The sequence below is a fragment of the Rhipicephalus sanguineus genome, chromosome 8 (assembly GCF_013339695.2).
Source record: "Rhipicephalus sanguineus isolate Rsan-2018 chromosome 8, BIME_Rsan_1.4, whole genome shotgun sequence".
Taxonomy (NCBI): domain Eukaryota; kingdom Metazoa; phylum Arthropoda; class Arachnida; order Ixodida; family Ixodidae; genus Rhipicephalus; species Rhipicephalus sanguineus.
Genome location: NC_051183.1, coordinates 53,567,541 through 53,589,548, shown reverse-complemented (window position 1 = coordinate 53,589,548; position 22,008 = coordinate 53,567,541). Strand labels below are relative to the sequence as shown.

The 22,008-nt window shown below is 48.3% G+C and overlaps 1 long non-coding RNA gene across 1 annotated transcript in view; it reads right to left on the bottom strand.

The window, feature by feature from the left end:
• Positions 1-21,571, bottom strand: part of LOC119401904 (uncharacterized) — a 227,201-nt gene extending 205,630 nt beyond the window's left edge. Inside the window, exon 1 of the long non-coding RNA XR_007417112.1 lies at positions 21,531-21,571. This is a non-coding gene — a long non-coding RNA (uncharacterized LOC119401904). The remainder of the gene's footprint in view (positions 1-21,530) is intronic.
• Between the last annotated feature and the right edge of the window lie 437 nt (positions 21,572-22,008).

Below are 22,008 nucleotides of genomic sequence, written 5' to 3'. Positions count from 1 at the left end.
TCTTCGTCCGTGTCTTATTCGCGCCTTAAAACTTCAAATATGTGTAACCAACAAGCCCAGTCTGCCATTCTCACATCTTATCTGGATCAGTACATCAAGACTTGATTTTAGAGGTCTTCACCCAATGGCCACCGAGAAAGCATACTCCTTGGACGTTGGACGTCCTGCCAACAGAAGTCCAAATAACGCAGAAGTTCAAGAGAAGACGGCAGCTTGAAGAGATGAACTGTTGAACACGGGATGTTGTGGGAGAAAACGTTTTGACCAGCGGTCTTGTCTTCTGCAAGGCAGCGCCAACAACTTCTCGAAGCGATGGCTCCATCGATGCCCCGCGTTTAAGAACTTTTCATCTCTGCCAAGAGAAGAAGTGACATGACGAATCATCCTATAGTAGCCACAACGCTGGGACCGCGGTATCATGGCACCGCCTCATAGGAAACAACAAGCAACCAGCCTGGGACTGGCGATGTTTACAGAATAAGCCAGATCCTCATTTGCACAAACTATACACACAATATATGCACACAGATATACGTATGTCCCTTATGTGAAGGCACCCCAACATTATCGCACATAAAATACATCTCTCCGGAGAGACCAGTCTGGTAGACTCTGGTCATAAAAGGACAAATACGTATACGTGGTCGTGAGAGGCGCGACTTGCCAGCCTGGCCTGTGGAAGCCAGCTGGCGACCCTCGGTCAGGCCTGGAGAGGGGCTGTGCCAGTGGTAATTCACCTACTGTTTTGGCTCATTAAAGTTTATTCTGCCTACACCTTACTGCAAAGCCAGGGCCGCGGTGTCCACTATAGAACGCCGTATAAAGACGAGTGTGTCGCGCGCACGATGACCTTGTCTTCTGTCCCGCGCGTCACTCGCCAGGTGTCCCTTTTGCGTTGCCCTCCACTTTCGCGGACTTTAATTTACGTTTACATTTACCGCGAGTCATTCTACGATTCCAGGAAGTCGCGTCACTTCGAAGTTCCAATAGCATCGCGGCCCTCCCACCATGCGCATCCTTCACCGTGTCCCGTTCTATGTGTCGCTTCTTTATTTCGATCGTCGAAGAAGTCCGGTGCACCTCTCTCTAAAACGGAGTACGCGGGATTTTCTTCTGGCGCTTCACCGCAGGGGAGATTAATGATGGAAAAAGAAGCGGCTGACGCGTTTTCCCGCTCGCCGGCAGCCCTCCATCTTTTCTGGCCGAATCCGTTCCTCCGCGTCTGTATGCGCTCAAGGCCGCTGGCGAGTTCTTCTTCGAAATCTTCATTCCTGTAGCTGTGCGACACTTAATCACCCAGCGTAGGTGACATCTTAGAATAGAGTCGCTTAAGAAGAGCGCGAAGAGTAGCGAGAAAACGTTGAAGCTCGCCACCGTGTTTGCACAATCCAGAGTTTCGAGTGAAATGAACTCGTATGCTTCATGGTTGTTTGCCCCTGAGTCACCTACTGCACGTGCTTCTGTGTCCGCCACTAGGAATGCTAATGGCTCGCTTGTGCTTGGCGGGCGCTTCATACAGTTACTGCAAGTCAGCAAAAAATGTTTTGAATACCAGCGCCGTATTCTATAGATAATTCTCCTTCCAATCCTCCTAGTCAGGAGATCACTTCGCTGACATTTTTCGTTTACTATTGGACTGGGCTCGCAACAACGTTCCTACCGAAGTCAATATATTTTATTCCAACGAAGACTATGGCGTTTTCTATTTCACGTTAGAGCTTTCGGCATTTCTGCTGTTACAATCGCATGTTCTAAATCATGAAGTGTATATCAGTATGCTCTTTTTAGTAGGATTTTACTATGTTTTCTCTGGCTGAAGTGTTCGCTGGAAAAGAATAAACATGCGCCAAGGAATACAAACTAGGAAAGATCGTCGCTAAAAACAGAAGAAGAAATGAAATAAACACAAAGAAAAACCGTCTGCTGTGCCAAGAGAATCTGGAAACGAGAGTAATGACAGATTTTAATTTTGTTCATCCAAAATTTTCTGACGCAAACCACCGGGTGTACAAAAGGACCCGAACCGTATACAAAAAAAAAAACGCAGAGAAGCCGCGATGCTAAGAGTGCTCAAGCTTGGGTGCGCTGAATGTTAACACTATCTGTTCAATTTTCAGCGTTACACTTAACGTCCAGAACAAAGAAGTGCACTGCGTCAAGAAGTACGACGTGACGGAGAATGCCTGATGAATTTTGGCTTCATGATCTCCGATTCCTTCGGAATCGAAGGTAACCACTGATATGATATGCGCCCTGACAGGAGACACTATCGGCTGAAGGTTGTTCGGTTGGACCGTCTGTCGAGGTCTGAGATGATTGAAGGACTACACATCGAAGTTCTCGAGCTGATGGAGTCATATACGGCTCGTCTGCTAATTGATAAGGTTCCAATTTGCTGCTTACGAAAACGCAGGAGACCTCGAGCACGTTGAGTTATTCGGACTACATGGACAGCACGAACTGTCCCCGCATGCCAAACGTTGCCAGTGCGACTGGTTGACCGTCGCTCCTTCCGTGTTACTGTACTGTATATACATACAGTAAGACACAAGTGACGTCTCCTGCTTCTCGTTCCTATTTCCCACAGATGACAAGCACATAAAATAGTCCACTCTTTTTACAATGTAAACGTTCTTGTTATCAAGCTTGTCATAAGGCAATCATGAGGTTAACGAGAGTTCGGCACAAATGCTGCGAGAATTTATCGGTGTCCAAGTCAGTGCCTCAGATATTACTTTCGCTATACCGGCTGAAACAGTTACAGACTGGTCTCAGTTATAGTTCCAATAAGTGCACAGTCCATATATTTGACTATATGTCTCTTGAGGCCAGGCCCGACACTCTAGAACCCCGTGGCAAACAGCGCTGCCGCCGCGGCGGCGAGCCCATGCCGATGCACATCCTGCATGCCGTTCATAACGCCAGGTACACACATGCACTGACGCGCACACACGTACAGACACACGCACGAGACGAATATTCATCCGAACGCAACCCCCCCCCCCCCCCCCACCCTTTTCTTCCTCCTCGGCACGTAACCGCATCGCACCGCGCCTCAATCCACTCTTCCTCCGCTTCCCTCCCTTTCCCGCTGGCGCGCCACTTATGCACTCGCGTTTTTCTCAAGTCTCCGAGCTGCTGGAACCAGCGCGGGCTGCACGTCCGCTTCGCGGGCCATCCCGAGCCCTGGCAGGGCCGGCGGCATGTGTGTATATATCTGGCAGCAGCAGCAGCAGCACCATTGCGCCGGCCGCCCCCCGCTTGCATGCGTCGAACTGCATGCGCGCGCGCGCGCGATGCCCAGCCGTGTTTATATATCTATAAGGGCCCGAAGAAGAAGAAAGAAGTGGAGGAACAGCGTATCCATGCGGCCACTCCGTATAGCAGCGGCTCTCCCCTCCCCATTACAGCGAAGATAGCGATGGCGAACCATTACCGCCGTCTGGAATTGTTCGGCGTCATTACTCGATCGGCCTCACTTCTTCTTCTTCCTCCTCTTTTTTTTCTCTTATGCCGCGGTGCTCCCCATGCGTCTTTCTGCATTACCTGCTTCTTCTTTTCATTCTTTGTCTCAGTTTTGATTGTGGATTATTACTTCAGTCCTCATCTGCTTCTTCTCTTCTTCTTCATCGGAAGGCCACGTTATCGTCTTTCTCTCTTTCCCACTGTTCCGTTTTCACTCTCCTTCGGATCTTCTTCGCGGCACGTTTCCTTCTGTCTCTCTCCCTTCCCGCTGACTTCTCCGCTTCTTCATCGCCCTTCGCCTCTTCTTCCTCATCCCGTGCCTTCCCTCCTTTTCCGTTCGCACTTCTATCGTCGTGCATATCTTGACCGGGCTACGGGCGGGCGGCTGCGTCCTTTCGGCCGGACCTGGGCGAAACGTGCGGACCTCCGGTCCGTAGGTGGTAGTACTACAGAGTTGGTGCTATCGCGTTCCGCCGAGGCTCTCATCCTGCAAGCGTTCCTTTCGCCCTCGCAGGCCGAGCTCGCCCCTCGTCCTCCCATCCTTCTCTGTGCACCACAACCACCACCACCACCACAACTACCAGAGCGCCACCCTCTTCTTTTCCGACGCTGTTAATTTCGGCCCGGGTCGGTCGCTCTATGCATTCGCCATACTAATCTTTCTTTCGGGTGTAGCGCGCAAGCGTGGCCGCGTACAGCCGGGTGTACGCCTGCTTAGAGTGGGCTCGTCCCCGGCTGAGAGCGAGCCGCATAGCACGTGGCGGCTGCTGTTGTTGTTCGTTTGTGGTACTTTATCCGTACGCACTCGTTCCGTCGCGAACAAGATCCTGCTCGCCGCGTCAGCTGTCTGGGTTGCGTGGGTTGTCACGTGCGCAGCTCTGTGGGTATGGGTGGTACTGCGATATGAGCTGCAGTCTCCGAGTGAGACCTCCTGGTAGCTGTGAGATGTTGCGGTGTGCAGGAGTGCCTTGTGACCAAACTCTCGTTCGAAAATTCTAAATATGTCCAATGTTAACGGAGGCTTTGTGGCAGCTATAAGTTGTCAATGCCAAATTTATAGAATGTATATAATAGGATATGATTACTAGCGTAAACGGAAACGGGGACGAGAAGAAGACACACGGTACCACGCTAGACTTCTGAGCTAAACTTTATTGCATTCAACATGCAAGTATATATACACAAAATTTGGTGACCGCACGCGCACAGAAGTCCCGTTAAACTCATAAAAATAGAATGATAACCTCTATGGTATAGAATGATAGCTTGCGTTAGTTGGAGATACAATATCGAAATGTTTGCACAGCGCAAATTCAACGAGGACAGAGGAGAGGACACAACACAATCAGCGCCAGTTTTGTTGTGTCCTCTCCTCTGTCCTCGTTCAATTTGCGCTGTTCAAACATGTTGATGTGAATGTTAAAACTGAGATTTATTGTCTGTACAGTATTGACGAACAACATCGGTAGAACCCCTATAAAAGGTGGTTTGTAGGGCACTATGTGCCAAAGAATATGAAAAACTGCGGAAACGTCTCCTTTTCTGTCTTTCGTATTGTTCTCTCTTCCTTTAATACTATTACACGCTCCTATGAGGTGGGGGAGGCGGACTAAAGCAATGTGGTAGCCGAAATTCCTTATGAATATGTTCAACCTGTTTGTCTACAAGGACAGTGATAGCGGTGCTCACTCTTTAAGAAGGGGCTCTTGTCGCAAGCAAAAGTTCAGAGCCGAACTGAATGTGCTCATCTTTTTTCCTTTTCTATATATTATTGCGTACACTGAGTACACTGAGAATAGAACAGAACATAGCGAGGTTATTACAGTAGAGCTGTAAATACCACACCTCCTTGTCTTGCGGCGTCCGTCCGCGTCCGCTCACGAACGAGACCTCCTCCGAGCGAGCGATGACGTCACATAATGACGTTATCGTGTGAGGTCACCACAGGTCACCAAGGCGAGGGTGTCATTGGACACCCTCGCCAACACCAACAGGTCACCAATATATGTGACGTCATCACGATGTTATTACATGAGTTCAAATGATAGCGCCTTCAATTGAGATCTTCGATTAATGAAAGGTGAGCCGATCCCGCAGGCAGTGCGACAGCACGTGACGTTCAGAAAGCTTCAGTGGAGCAGTACGCCTCTCGTACGTGATTAGCGACGTCAGTCTAGTCTAGGCGCTGCGTTGGTGCAGTGGTGCGCGGCAAGTATGGTTTGGCCGCGCGTTGTGAAAATGTCCGAGGAGCAGCGCGCTTATGAAGAACGCCGACGACAGCAGAGACGGGAGTGCGCCCGTCAGCTCGCGGCTCACCAACCTTCAGAGAGCAGAATGGCTCCAATTCTTTTTCTATTGTTACATGTTTTATATTGTGTTCTCCTTCCAGCAGCCAATAATTTTGGAGGTACTCATACACTGACGTTCTTTTTTTGTTAAAAAGACCATGACAAAGAGGATCGAGATTTAGAGGAAGAGTAGAAGACGTGAATGCAGCGCGCCGTACCATATCTATCTATCTATCTATCTATCTATCTATCTATCTATCTATCTATCTATCTATCTATCTATCTATCTATCTATCTATCTATCTATCTATCTATCTATCTATCTATCTATCTATCTATCTATCTATCTATCTATCTATCTATCTATCTATCTATCTATCTATCTATCTATCTATCTATCTATCTATCTATCTATCTATCTATCTATCTATCTATCTATCTATCTATCTATCTATCTATCTATCTATCTATCTATCATAGGTACACTAACGACCACAAGACCTGCGTTCACTTTCCCCTCTACCAACATAGCCTACACAGACGTATACCCAGGCGAGAATACCGACCCCAACCCAAACCTTCCGCGCAGTGCCGAGCGAGCTCTTCACTGCCCGAAGAAGTCCCACAAGCGCAAAAGCGGGGCGACGGGAGTGATTTTGCCCGCAAACTGCATGGGCGTATAAATTTCGCACCCATCCCAGATTCTGCGCCGCCCACCATCCTAGCCTGGAACCTTCAGTCACACCTCTTCTTTGGCGAGCGGAACAGAAGCGCCACGTGCACACCTTGTACATATACAGACTAAGACTATATACAGCTTCATAGCCAGCGAGTCCCTCGCAACGCACACACCTCAGGCGCGGGCGCTCAATCGGTGCCGATGCTGCCGTCGTCTTGTTTTCGGCGCGGCCAGTCCATAAAGCTCGGCACGCGGCATCGACCAGAAGGGCCCCGGCAACGTTATCGAGGGCCTTCGTTCGGGCCAACGTCTTCATTACGGATCCGAGGCGCGACCGCGTCGCCGGAAAAAGGAAATTGGATTTCGCTCGATCGCCCATATAAGCAGCCTCTCCTGTCTCGTCCACGCGTGCCCCCCTCCCCCTTCCCTGTACACGCTGTATGCCATGCATACCCTCATTGGAAACCCTCGCCATCAGCCGTCCTCTCCCTTCTTCTTGCAACGGCTGCGTATACCCACCCTTCAGCCCAACGTCCTGAGCAACCCGAAAGGACTAGCGCCCGCCACCTCTCTCGAAATTTTTCACGTCTTTGTGAGTTCTTCCGCTGGTGTTCAGAGTCGTGCAAGCTGTTCCCTTTATCCGCAATGAGGTAGGAAGCGCGGGGAGGGGGGAGGGGGGGGTGAAGTAGAGCTCCTGATTCACGGCTCCTCGAAAGGTGTGGATGGCCTCTGTCTCCCATTTTTCTCTTCTTTCTCTCTCGCATTGCCTTGTCCGGCCTATGGGAAAACTGGCCCGGACGCAGTACTCCTTGATGAGGCGGTGTGTGGCTGGCTATATTGAGCCCTAAATAGAGTCGCGCGGGTTCTATATCCTCCAGCGTGGGCAGAACGGATGCTCGTTGCGTATAACTCTATATGTATACGAGCATCTCCCAGACAAGCTAGCCTATTGAGTATTCACACCGTGTTCGCCACCTCAACACACACACACGTGCACGCAAGCACGCATGCAGATCTGTCATTATGGTATATGGGAACGCGCAATACATCGACCACGCCCGATTGCTCACACTGAACAGGCAATCAGAATGTCTTTAAACCACTGTTCTTATGACGGGCGAAATATCTAAAGCAAGGTTTGTGCAATGTGATGATTCAAATTAACAAGTTAGCTCGCGTCTTCGTGGTGACCTATATACATATAACGACGTAAAAGCTATAGTCTGTATAACAGGTTTAGCACTATAGTACCTTTCTGGCGTGATGCGACACCATACAGAACGTGAGAGCGCTGTTTGCCAATGTTACTGCAGGCGTATTTCTCGAAACCAAGAGTGTCGGCTACCGGCAACATCACTGGCTAGGCTTGAGGTCTTGGGCGAAATAGTGAAGGGCCCGTAGGCACGGAAAGCAACTGCGTCTGATTCGGCTGTTCCACCACTGTATACGTTGCAGCTACTGATGTTATTCTCTACACACAAGGAGGTGTGTTTGCCACGTACTCATGATTTGTTCAATTTGTTAGCGTTATCCCGATGACACTTCTTTGATCATCCCACTCATTACTGTTGCGTCCTTCGTAGTATTTTCTGGAGCTAATTGGAATGCAAATACAAGCCGTTTGTATTCGAAGACATCAAGATGAAGCCATTTCCTTGAATAGTTCGGTGACGGACGCGGTTGCACGTAACTTTGGTGCCAAAAGGTTTATGGTTATGCTCGGCGCAAACAGAGTCGAATGCAGAATTATGTTTAGTTTGCTATTGGCACATAAACATTAATCAGCCATGTTTGAAAAGGAAGTGCGACTATATAAGTGGCCTGGGGAGTTGAAGGATCTATTATGGTTTGCCGAAAGGCACATAGGTCCTCTGCGAAAGGGCACAAGGAATATTGCCTTGTCACTTGGATCGCCGTCAGCACAAGGATCAGCTATAGGTTCTCACACACCATAACTTAGGTTGGAAGTCCTGCGCTACTGAGTCCGCGCTAGCACTCGTGAGCTTGTGGTTGACTTGGTACAGATTTCCGCTTGCGACCGCGGGTCCTCTTTCCAGTTTCGGGTGATATAGTGCACGTAAAAACGGAGAAAACTTCAGACCTTGGTCGGCATCCATCAATATTCTCACCGCAAACAGCTCCTTTCCCTACACCATTTCCTTCCCACTCAACTGATGATATCTGGCCCCAGCATGCAAAAGATGCGAAGAAGCACGGGACTCCACGGAAGCTTGACTGTACAATCGGCGTCAAATGAACCCCGAACAGCGGCAAGCATTCGCAGCGGTGTAGTGCGCGCCGTCCAGTTATCGCCATGGACAGGCACGCGCATCCGGTTCGGCAGCACTGCGCATATGTGTGCGCCTATCCATGGTGATAACTGGACGGCGCGCGCTATACCGCTGCGAATGCTTGCCGCTGTTCGGGTTTCATTTGACGCCGATAGTACGCTGCTAGAACAAAGTATTTTGAGCTCCAAGCCGCGAACTGATTTTGCCTCTCAAGAACAAAGACGACGATTGAAAAACGATCGTCTCCTGCAAATGCTGCGAATGTTGACGTCCTACGCAGGTTGTGTTGAAGAACGAAGACCACGCGTTTGTAAATTTTGTAAGAATAACGAATTTGTAGACTGAACACGATGACTGAAGTACATGTTGGCAAAATGAGATGTTTAAGTTCTTGATATTCTTACATGACGTGAGCAGGGGCACTGAAGAAGGTTGGATTGAGGTAGGGGGGGGGGTGTGGTTTCAACAAAATATGAAATATCAGCCAACGTTGCCATTTGAACGAAAGCTTTTCCCATATCTCATATATGGGTCATTCCTGAAGGGGATTTGACGTCAGGTTTCGAGAAGCATATCGATACTGTTCTGCATAATAACTGAAATCTGGACGCCGATTCTGAAATATAGTGTTGTTCCACGGTTATGTTTTAGCACATGGTGACCGCATGGGGTGCGTCACGAAAAAAAAAAAATGCTTGAGGCCAGTCATGTATGTGTAGCTTATGAACATACTCATTAAGAAAATAATATACATACATATATGGGACGAAGATGGTCATGCGCGGGCCGCGGGCAGTAAGCGGACCGCGTGTTCGAGACCCCTGCCTTATATTGGCCTCGAGGAGTTACGGAGTCGCCCTCTATCGGACGCGCCTCGATTGCGTGCTAGGCAGGATACCGCCGGCTGCTCCCCATTGGTTTTGCTTTCGGCGCTCTACAAAAACACCTCGCGGAAGCCCTCCAGGGCATTTCTGTAAATACTTTCGAAATGAACTGTGTTCTTTACTGTCAAAATAATCATTTTCGACGAACTGAAAGCACAAGATAGTCTACAGTCGCTGTCTCTTGGCAGAAAACCGAGCACCCGCTTCACGCTGTCACCGAGTTGGAGACCCCTGAACCGGCTTCTTGCGTGAAAGGTAGTCACTCGCTGAGTGCAAACTATGTGGAATATCTCGTTACAGTAGACTGCCTGTATAACCAAACGGAGCATACCAGAAAGAAGCCTCAAGCCAGCGATCGCACGGGTTCGCGACGACTGACGGTGCCTATTCATGTATGAGCGTCTGCATATGTTCGTACTGATGGTTTCGCTTTTGCTACGAGCGCGTTTTGGCACCGCGCTGTGAACTTTAGGCCGCTAAATATGAGAATTTGTGAGTAAACAAACAACTACTGTTGCGCGGACGCTATCAGAGTAGTTCAAAAACAATTTCCGTACAACTGCGGCTTCGGTGCGCATGGCAACTTTGTGATCTGCCGTCCCGACGATTCAGTGTTTTTTTTTTTTTTCGGTCTAAATTCGTGTACGTTTCAATGCCATTTGACAAGTTGTCACGCACTGCGTATTGATCGGTCTTCTCAGCGGGCAAATGCCGCTGCTTCTGTTTCTTTATTCAGCGCATTCGTTTCGTTTGGTGCTCACACAAAACGTGAGCAAATGCGACGCCTTTTTTTAGTGCTCCTTAATTATCGTTCCGTTTACATTCCAGTGAACTTGCCGCTCTCTGTCATCAACAAATTCATAGACCAAAGCTTCACCACTTCGAGATTACTGGTGGAAGGAGAACCAGTCTACGAGACCGAGCATGTAGTAGCATGCGACGGCTAGGAAAAGAAAGAAAATACAATAACGTTTGCCGGACTTGTTCTGCAAACGTCGGCTGTGAACTAGGACCCACATGAACTTGAAATAGCGGTGAATAAAATAGAAGGTATTGCACCAACCAGCAGCCGCAAAACAGGATAGTAATTATTTGACGAGTACCCCAGCAATTTTGGAAGCAGTGTCGTGTCTAACGCCAACAGGGTGGCATCTTTCCCACGTAAATAAATGAGTCTCCAAGAAAATACATGGGGTTGGCCTGTGGGCCGATCACGGGGGCAATGCAAAATTTATGTAGCTTATGAAGCAATGCATGCCTCATCAAATGGAAAGGTTGCCTGTCGGCACCCGCGTCGGCGGCGTCAACACGAGTGATGCAAAAAATAATCGTCACGTGATGGTGTCACCATATGACGTCATCATGACGTCACAGATCGCCAAAACTTGTAGCGTCATTATGACGTCACATGATGACGTATTCACACGTCATGGTCGCTTTGCATTGCCTCCGTTATCGGTCACGGAGGCCGTGCAAAACCGCGTTAGGTGCAGAACGCTTTTGGAGGGGGGCGCGGGAGAATCAGTACAACTACTGACAAGAAGAAGATGGCTTTCGCCTTCTATTCATCTTTAACGAATGCATAAGGGACCCTGTGCGTTTTTTAATTCAACGTATCTAAACAATGACTTGCGCATCTGCAGCCGATTTTGTGGACGCTGAGTACGGGGCCGACGATCAAGAGGTCGCATTGGAGGGTTCTGAGATGGCATCGCACGTGGTAAAAGGTAGCGCTTTTACCATCCTGTGGCAGATAAGCATCATTTGCCGGCGGGAAGCGCGCGCGAGCCATCGTCTCAGTGCGCGCTGTCTGCTACTCACCGAACATCGCAGGCCCGACGCTGTAACAAAAGTCTTCGTCGCGGAAGTGCTCGTTGCACGCAAGACTCGTAGCTTTACAGCCCATGCTTCACGCTGTTTCTTGTCCCGCGGTTACCAGTGCAGGCTGACACTGGGCTCCTTTGCGTAAGCGCGGCACTGCGGCACCGAGCGGTAGAGCCCCATGTTCGTCGCCTTCGGAGGCAGCCACTCTATTACAATGGTTTCAATTGAGTAGAAAATGAGAGAAAACTTCCGAATTTGAACGGACCGCAGCGCATGTGGGACTTGAAACTCGTTTTCAAAGCACGCGGCAGTGCGCCACAGGCAGCCGACTCGGCCGCTGAGACCACGTGATCCTGCCAAGCACGTCACGCCGACGGTGGCGCCAGCGTTTCCAGTGGTGGGCCTCGAGGCCAATACTTAAGTTGTCGCATTAGTTTAGGCTCATATGGGGACCCAGTGCAATCACCAATAAAGGCTACAATGACTGCTCTCCTTATGCGCATATAGAACCTGCACTCATCTATTAGGTTAGGAAGAGCTAATTTTTTTATCCTTTTATTAAAGAGCATAAGAAAAAAAAAGTGATGACATAAAAATAATCCAGAGAGACAACGGCCGTCAGTAAAAAAACACGCCGTTCATAATACAACGAAATTCGAGTATTCATTTATACATTCGTGTAAGGCGAATGCCGAAGAACCCCTGCAGGCGTAGGGCAAGCAACCCTGTCCTGGAGCAAATCATCAGCTTTGTTCGAGTTGTGTTGTTTGTGAATGGCAAGCCGTAAAATCACCGGCACCGCTCTTCAGCGATCTCAGACATATTCCGGTTATACCATCCCATATCACAATACTTTAGTTTATGTTAGACTATAGGTGACTTTTAATCGGGATAACATATTACAATAATAACATAATTTGTTTCATTTTAGACTATCGCCTACATTCAGTCAGGATAACATATTCCTGCATTATGATACATGGATTCATGTTAGTCTATAGATGACTTTTAATCAGGATAAAACATTACTATACAGAACATCCGCTTATTATTCAATTATATGCGCACTCTCGGCGGGTTTTTGCCGTCGCAACGCTCCCAGATTTTGCTTTAGTTTGAAAATTGCCCTTGAGACGCGCACTGAAAAGGGGCCCATTCAGCTGTACCCGCTATCGATGAGGAACGCTGGATAAACATATAGTCACTGTATATGCTACCTTTAGGTGCTAAAGGTAGCGTATACAGTAACTCTAGGTAAACAATGCGTCGAACGCCATCGCATGGCAGGTGATGTGGAGGCGTCACTCCACGCGACGCAGTTTTCATGAAGAAAAAGTATTTAAGAACGCTGGGTTGTAGCGCGCTGCTCAAACACAAAGGAGTGACAACTGTGACAGTTGTTACTGCTTGTGTTCTACTTGTAATTGGTTGCTATCGCATTCATTGCTTTGCCCTTGCGGCGAAACTGCGACTTTTTTTGAGCAAGTTGCTTTCCAACTGTTCAGAAACTATAAGGCCAAAAGCTGAAGACAGAGGCACTGTCCTCGCTAAATAAGTCATCTGGGTTTCCGCAATCGGATAAGTATATAGCCAAGACCCACGACGATATGTCTGATAAATGCCTCGCCGACAACAGCGGGCACCAATTTTGGCATAACGACGCACTTATACCGTGCCGAAGAAACGACCGTCTCAGAAGTCGTAACGCCCCTGGCCAGACACTGCGTCTCTTACGCGCTAGCAGCGAGTGAACACGAGCCGAAAGCCACGCTCTGTCCATCCATCATGCTTGTGCCGCTAATGGCAGCTAACTGGAAAACGCTGATGGATGGTTTCTGGCAACCGGACATAACGCGCGCGTGCACGCAACGCACATATGCGCCCTGCATTCAAGTGATGGACAGGCTGCCCTGTGTTTTACCGCTTGCCGAAATGCTCTCTGCTGTAGCATTAAGGCTACGGCTGGTAGCCGAGCTTGTGCAATGTGGATGTCGGTGTGGATGGCCTGCTTGTGTCCTTCAGTATGCACAGAACGGAACAAAGAGATTTAGTTTCATATAATGTTGCTAAAGAACTTTATCCGGTATGTCTCAAAGATACCACGAGCAGAGAGAGAGAGATAATGCAGGGAAGGCTGGGCTAAGACTAAGAAAGAAAGAAAGCTAAGAAAGAGGCTAAGAAAAAAGAAAGCGAGAAAATGTGAGTGTATACAACACAGAACACACATCCGCAGTGCAGCGTATCTACAGGTGATCACTCCAGTTGTCTTCGAGAACTGCAGAAGGGCTCGTATGTCTTTCTGGGCTGATGAGCTGTGAGGTCAGGCTGCCAAGATCTTTCATTCGGTAAAAGGCTGTTTATCAAGTCTCCTAAGGACACAGTGGAGAGACCGGCGATGTTTGTCGAACTGGAAACAGCGGTAATTAGTTGCGGTAGAAATGGTAAAGCCTTGTATTCCAGCTCTGAGCCGTTAACCCCGGAACGGATTATGTATGTTTGACGTCACGAATTTGAAGTCATAGATTTTTCTGGCTGGGTCACACTTTATGGGGAACTTATGAAAGCTTTCAGCCGAACATTTTTTTTTTACATCTGCGTAGCATAACGTTCCAGTAATATTGACATGCTAAAGCCCTCAACAGACTAGCACCGATGAAATAAGGATGAGGACGCGAGCGGTTTGTCATGATCCTATTTTCATTTGTCCTCGCCTGTTTACTGCCGTAGCTTGTAAATAATGGATTATTACCAACTAGCCCAAGCTTCAATCTCTTCCAGTTCTAATATTATTACTAGCTCCGTGGAGGGTATCGGTCTGCCGCGAACATCCAAGCTTACGTCAACACAGCTGCTATTGAAATAGCACTGTAGCTACCGACACCTTTCTGTGCAGCACAGCCAAAGCTACGTGGGCGGAGATTCATGCATGAGTGTTATTACTCCAAGTAATCCACTGGAAGGAGGCTTCGGTTTCTGCTTTGGAAGCGCATCAAACGCGCCTTTCTTAAATGTGCGTTTTTGAATGAATCCCGCCGGCCTATGATATTATTAGTGAAACATTGTCATAAGAAATTGGTCATACGACTTTCAAAGCAACCAAAAGTCGTTATATATTTGTGCATGCAGCACTGAAGGAACAAACACCTGGAAACGTAGCCGAACTCTTCTGCAAAATAAATAACTTCATATTCCAGCGGTCACTGTATGCGTGCGAACGTGCACCATACAGTAATGTTTACATTACTTGGAAAGTGATACAATGTTCTGTATTGCAAATGAACGCAGGCAGATATGCTATTGAAGCAAGCTGTTTTATTTCTGGAACGGAAAGGACGGCCGAGCAGGAACTGCGCAATTGGAGCTCCTACGTAAAAGCAACAAGTCATTTCGTAAATTTCGTCGCATACAGCGTCCGCACAAACGCGGGAACGCGCTCCATACCTGCGGTGGTCAAGAACGCTTTTTTTTTTTCAGATAGAAAGCACGCTGTCAACCGCATAATAGATATGAATGCATGTGCTGCCATAGGCAAAGCTTTGCACTGATCATGCGTAAAGTGCAGCGCACACGGGGAACGACGGACGAAAGAGAAGAAGCAGACTCTCAACTGAAATTTTATTGGAAAGGAAACAGCATGAATATCTAGAATTATTTTCTATTGTTTCCTTTCCAATAAAATTTCAGTTGAGAGTCAGCGCTAGACCTGTTTGCTTCTTCTCTTTCGTCCGTCGTTTCCCGTGAGCGCTGCATTCTACGCATGATGAATGTTCCAAGTGGCTCAAGTTTCTAAATTTTCTCACTAATAACTTTAACAGAAGAACAGTTCTAGGTTTGTGCCTGATGATAAATGAGTTCCCGCGTCGCAAGTCACGCTCCGGTTCCCAAATACAGCCATAGATGGCATTACTGCCTCGGTCGCGGTAGAGTTACTGCGTATGCTATACATATATCTACAACACTCCGTAAGACGCCGCCAACAGCGGACATCTATTTTTCGTTTGTATGTAAAATAACGACGACGAAAATTGCACAGGAGACGCACGTTGTGATCGCCAGCGGTCGTTTAACTCATAGCCGTGCTCCTCGTAAAGGCCTAGCGACGTTGTCGGCAAGAAGCCGGCATCGGCGGGGCGCCTCACTGCTTCGCCGGCGTTCCTGCATAAGTGCCGCTTGTATGTTTGTGTGTGCATAAGTGCATTTTACGGACTTGTGCAGCATTGCTAACGCTGGTTCGGCCGACACGATAGAGTACCAGCTGATAATTCGAATTCACTGACTGAAAGGGGGTTAAACATACTACGGGTTCATATTAAAAGATCGGTGTGTTGCGGTGCTACCATTGAGTCCATGTAAGTTTACACGTACGCTGCGAAAGTTTATTGTTTTATTACGCCCAACAGAAGTCTGCCACCGGGACTACATGGGAGGTCAAGATACTGTGCCTATATATAGCCGATGGTTGGTTTTCGGATGTGTAGCGCGCGCGCGGTAGCTGTGTGCGGTGTTTAGATTGCAATGGTTACATTTCGGTTGTGTGTGGTTGTATGTTTGTGCACGTGCTGTAAATACTGCATCATTCAATGATGATTCAGTTGGAAATACGAAGAATTACGCCGACATAGCGAGAAATCGCCATCTTTTTTTTTTCTCGGTTAGTCCAGACGGTTCAACTGTTAGTCCCTCTGGAACATTCTCCGGGGACCAACATTTAAACCATCTGGGGTAAGTGCTAGAGAGTAAAAGTTGAACCCCTGTATAGTTACTCTCGCAGTTGGTCCAAAAATGGTTCAAAATCTGTGGCAGCCCATTTAGACCCCTGAAGGACCAATGCCATACCCCATTTTATTCCTTTTCGGCTTAGAGTGGTTTGGGCAGCAGAGTTGCGCGTCTATATTCCAAACGCGATTAGCAACCATACGTTGCGGAGAAGCTGACGCTCGGGTCAATTTTGTATTTGTCCACGCCACCGCTGCAACGAACTACATTGACACTAATCATCGACAGTCAAGTTAACCACCCGTCTACGACACGCCAGATATGCCATCGGCGACACGGTAGGCATGTCGCCTGCAAAAACGGAGCGCGACTTCGCCGCATAGCTGTGGTTGCTAGCCAGACCTACGCGAAACTCTGCTAGCTAAAGGTAGCATATACAGTAACTCTAGGCCGCGGACGAAGATGTAGCCGCACAGCGAAACGGGGAGGGCGACTAGAGCGTCAATAGGGCCTAAAGTTATTGCGGCTGGGGCGGGTGTACCAGGGACCATACCACACGTCCTTTGCCGTGCATCTACACTCTACAAATAACGTAATCGTAGACACCTGCACATAATCACAAAACATCAGACAAAATCCCACGGGAAATACAGGAGAACCACAGCTCCGCGCTTTCTGCAGATTTCACGCTGGCTGGAACTGGGGTAAGTTTTCTTTATCATCGTAAGGCGCTGTCATCGTGAAAACGCCAAGAACGGCTTCCGTCGTAGACGCTGGCGTACGTGCCCGTTAGTTACAGTACGCGATCTTCAACGTAGTTGTGTCAGCGACAGTCAACAACCGAAAATATCGACCACGTACGAAACGCGATTTCCGAAATGGGTAATTTTTTACGTGCTGTTTCTAATCGCAGTTGTGCAGACTAGATACATGCAGCACCGTAAGTAGTAATGTGCGCGCTTCGGCTCCGCATCCTTGGCAAAAAACCTGTCGCAAGGTATTAATAGTTTACTTTTGGTTCCTACACCGCGCGAAAGGAAACGAGAAAGGATAGGGTCGTAACCCGGATGAAATGCGATGTGTCAGATGGCCTATAGACGATTTTACGTAAGACACGTGGGCGCCGGCACCTTGGGCTGTTCAACGAAGGGTTTCTTATACTAAGCGCTTCGCGCTTGAGGGTCGAATCCACCAATGCAACCATTTGACGGTTGGATTGGTGAACGGGGATAGCTGGATGAATAGGTGCGAAACGTCGAATGCACGAAGCCAGCCATGTTCATGTGTATGCGTCCACCGTAGCACTGTTCGTTTAGTTGTTAGCGATGCAAAACGGCAAGGTTAACATCCCAATATTGCGGCACTTAACCCACCCGTAAAATAGTCTATTCCACAATCATACAAAGCGTAAGGGAGGGCGCGTTTCTCTGCGTTACACCAAAGTTTTCCGTCGCGTGCCCACGCAGGTATTACGCACATTTTCCGAAGATGCAAGAATTTATGGATGAATTCGAAGTGCGAATTCAGCAAGCTTTATGGAACCGCACCGCAGTAACACCTGCAGAAGTCTGTTGCAAACGTCTACAATCGTTAAGACAAAGAAAGGTGCAGCTGCGCACTATAGAGTTGCGAGGAGTGTGGGAGCAGTGGTGCTGCAGCGTGGCGCTCCCCTCCTCCTCACCCTCACTTTCCTTTCCCACCCCCTTGCTGTACTGTATATACGTGGCTGACCACTGAAGACCACTGAAGCTAGGCAACGCAACGCGAAGCCACGTGATCGCATTCTTTTCAACAACTTCTACGCTGCGCAAAGCTGGTTCCAATAAGCTAGAGTTATACCGTATGTACGCGACATGTGACAGGTGCGAAATGCTACAGTAATGCCATTATGTATTACCGAACTCTTTGTAAGCTCATTCAGGATAAGTGTCAATGTCAGAGCGTGGCCTCCGAGATTGGCTCCGGCAACGCGCCGTTGCCGGAGCTAATCGCGGAGGCCATGGTCAGAGCGACAGCAGTCTCAACCAAGGAGGTTTAAAATTGACCACCTTGGTCTTAACCACGTTCTTCGTTCGAAATGATGTAGACTGCCGAAAGCCATGCGATCTTGCTACACCTTTTAGTGTTTTGTGCGATACTCATTTGTCGGAAAAGAGGTTTCTTATGCTTGTCAATAAAAAGGAAACGGCAACGTTTAAGTTGAACACGTATTGCAGCTTCTCTACGCGCATTGCTTAATCGAAAAATCTAATATATTTAATTACGCGCCTTCCGCGGAGCATGTCAGGAGGTAACGGCGCGTGGTATGAAATTTCAACCGTGCTGCACATTCGCTTCTAACACCACTGCGAAGTCCTACTCACAAGATGCAAAATCTGGCGCCATCTAGCGTCCGCCGTACGCATTCCCGCCATGTTGAAGGCTAAGCACGCTCGGCATACGCACACACGGAGCGTACGCATCGACGTGTGGCGGTTGACAGGAACGACAATGCCGACATATTTTCGTGTGCCGTGTTGCTCAGAATGAGAAAATTGGGGTGAGGAAAAAAGGTTCACAGGAAACTAACCTCTATGTTATTAGATTTCCTCGCGGTCGCGACGAGGAGTGGCAGATCGTTCCATTGTTTCGGCTACTGATCACGACTAACGCCGTGTTTACGTTCGCCATTCTTAACAGATGTGGTATGTGACAGCATCGGCACTCATCAGAGAACACTTTTTCGTGTCATGCCAGAACCAGACAGTTTTCACGCCGTGCGCTTGCAGGCACAGACAAACCGCGGCTTCGTGTACGAGCTTCAAAGCTGCTGCGCTGCTGTTGACATTACTTTGCTTATTACACTGCGATAACAATTACATGTTAGTCAGGTCGGTCGAGTGCGTCATCGATTCTCAATAAATGGACGGATTGTGCTGGAGCGTATTGTCTATAGTTGGTTTTCGATTGTGGAGTTTAACGAAGCGTAGCGAAGCCTTTGAGATGAGTAATGGGTTGCGCTCTCTATAGCCTTCTAGTGGGTCGTCCTCTTTGGCTCATGCCGCTCGCGCTCTGAGTCCGTGTTTTGCCTTGTCTGTCGCCATCGCGCATCGTCGCCGACTGCCGTCTAATAAACTCCCCAAAAAAGGTAACATTTGGTGGGATGCTTTGCGCGCGTATTGCTTCACTATGCGCATTTTTCAAGCATTTTATGTGCCACCGCTACCAAATTCAGAGGGGCGGCCCGGATGGCCTGACCGGACTCCCTTACTTTTTTTTTTAATTTATACGCACCGCAAGAAGATCACATATATCAGGCTCTCCCAGAAGCTGACCCCCTTCGGAAAAATCCTCTGTCCACCCCTGCGTGCTATGAAATGGTAACAGATGCTTGAGTGTAGGCACTTTTCTTACGAAATTGAAAGAAAAAAAATGCTGTTCCGGCAAATGTTTTACGCTCGACCGTGTGTGCGTTACCGTTGGTTACGCGCTGAGATGCGTTCGCAAGCGTTCAGTCGGCGACGCAAAACTGCCTTGCGGAAACGGGTTGAATTTGTAAGTAGACCCGGAAAGTGATGATGTGAACTCGAATATTTTTGGCGTTATTTACAGCACATGTCCGCTCTGAAATGAGTCAACAGCACTTTCTTACCGCTGTGCCTAGCCGTGTCGCACGCCAAAGCCTCCTTCCAACCACCCTACACTACACGCATGGTATTCAGATAGCTAACAACGCTTTATTCGTTACACTGAAAGCAGACAGACAAAATTTATAACCTAGAGCAAAGCTTCATTCTCAACGACGGCAGGCCTACATACGACTCGGGGACAAACTTGTACCTTCTTCTCGTTGTGAGGCAGTTCCTTGCACGTAATAACTGTCAACGTAATAACTAGGAATTGCCGGTAACGTGTACGTGCCGTTACACACTCGTCTGATGTTTTTATGCCTCTGTTGCGCACTGCCAAAGCAGATACAAGCAAGAAGTTATAGCAGCGACAGCAATACGATTCGAACACAAGCCTCCAACATGGCGCCAAATCGGTAGCTTCGTGAAACCTTCGAAAGATGGCAGCAATTTTGCACAAGGTCTATAACGTTCTTGAATGTAACCTCAACAAGCCGCGTATCCGCCGTTACAAAAAATCTGACTGGTCATGGTTCGGTATCTGTCAGAACAGATAGAAATTCACGATGAAGAAGCCTTCTTGAAAAAGTGGCACGCGCGTTTTTTTTTTTTTTTTGTGCTGCGAAAAGGAAATACTGAGTTCCGCATGCTACCTTTTTAAAGACACCTTGCTGGTACATGTAGAAATCATGAGTTAACTTTAAGCCACATATAAGTCAGCATTAGGCGGCCTGTCCTCCACATGGTCTAGTATACATGCAGCAGCAGAAGAAGGCTCGTTCAACCGGTCTATCAGAACGCACTGAAGTAGAGCACCAAGTCGGGCTAGTTGGTTTAGATTCATAATGAAGACTGCGCGAGTCCTGTTTTCCTCGTCTTTGTCTTTGTGTTTTTAGCGCAGTTTTAGTCTTCACTATCAGAACGCTCCTGCATGTGTGTGCCTGTGTGAATTTTTCGTTTTACTTTTATTTTATCTCTCTCTCTCTCTGTCCTCTTTCCTACCGCTATTTCCCCACCCCTATGCAGGGTAGCAAACCAGTTATTACTACAAGGTTAAGCTCCCTGCCTCTTCCTTTTCATCTATTTCTCTCTCTCTCTCTCTCTCCAAGTGATGCGAGTGTTTCGTCTGGTTTCCTTCCCTTATCTTCTGACGATTTGCTGGCGCTAACCTGCCATGGTGACACGTAGTGCAATCGGACAGGCGGCACCTGTGATTCGAGTATGTATACGTGTACAATGTACATTGTTTGTAACCTCATGAGGTTACGATGATGCGAACCATTGTTATCAGCACCCAATTAAATACCCTGTGGTGCTGTCTGTTCTAAAGAAATGCGTAAACTGCAATGCTGATGAGCTGTGGGGGAATATCGAGAATAATCAGTATAGCACAAGGGTCTCACAGTGCACCGTGCATGCGGCATCGAATTCCTCAATTATCACTGGCTCCCTTCTGCAGCTTGCGTAAATTGCCCGATAACCAACGAAAAATTCGACCCGGGTCAGGCCCGATCGCGTTTAGAAGTGACCGTGTGACACCGATATAACATACTTATTGTTAACAATCGCAACATCTTAATAATAATAATAATAATATCTGGGGTTTAACGTCCCAAAACCACGACATGATTATGAGAGACGCCGTAGTAGAGGGCTCCGGAATTTTCGACCACCTGGGGTTCTTTAACGTGCACCTAAATCTAAGCACACGGGCCTCAAACATTTTCGCCTCCATCGAAATTGCAGCCGCCGCGGCCGGGATTCGATCCCGCGACCTTCGGGTCAGCAGTCGAGCGCCATAACCACTAGACCACCGCGGCGGGGCTCGCAACATCTTCCGAACGGTGCTGTTGCCATGTGGACAATAGAAGGAACGTGAAAAAACACACGAGGTTCCTTACGCACTTGCCTGTGCCGACTCGAAGGCGAAACCCAACTTCTTCATGCACAACGTCCTTTTCTTCACCGTCGAGTGTAGCTTTGCAGTGGCTTTGCAGTGCCTCCGGGATCGGCCCACCTTTGGGCAAGCGACAATGTCACTTGATGACTTCATCACGTGACGGCACGTTATGTGATGTCACAGTGTCGTCGTGATGACGTCACAAATTTTGGCGGCGTGCGACGTCATGACGACGTAATATGGTGACGACATCACATGATTTTTCGCATCCCCCGCGTTTGATGAGGTATCTTAGTCAATAAACAGCGCCGGTATGCGTTACCACACCCACTTACCCAGCGGTGCGTACTACG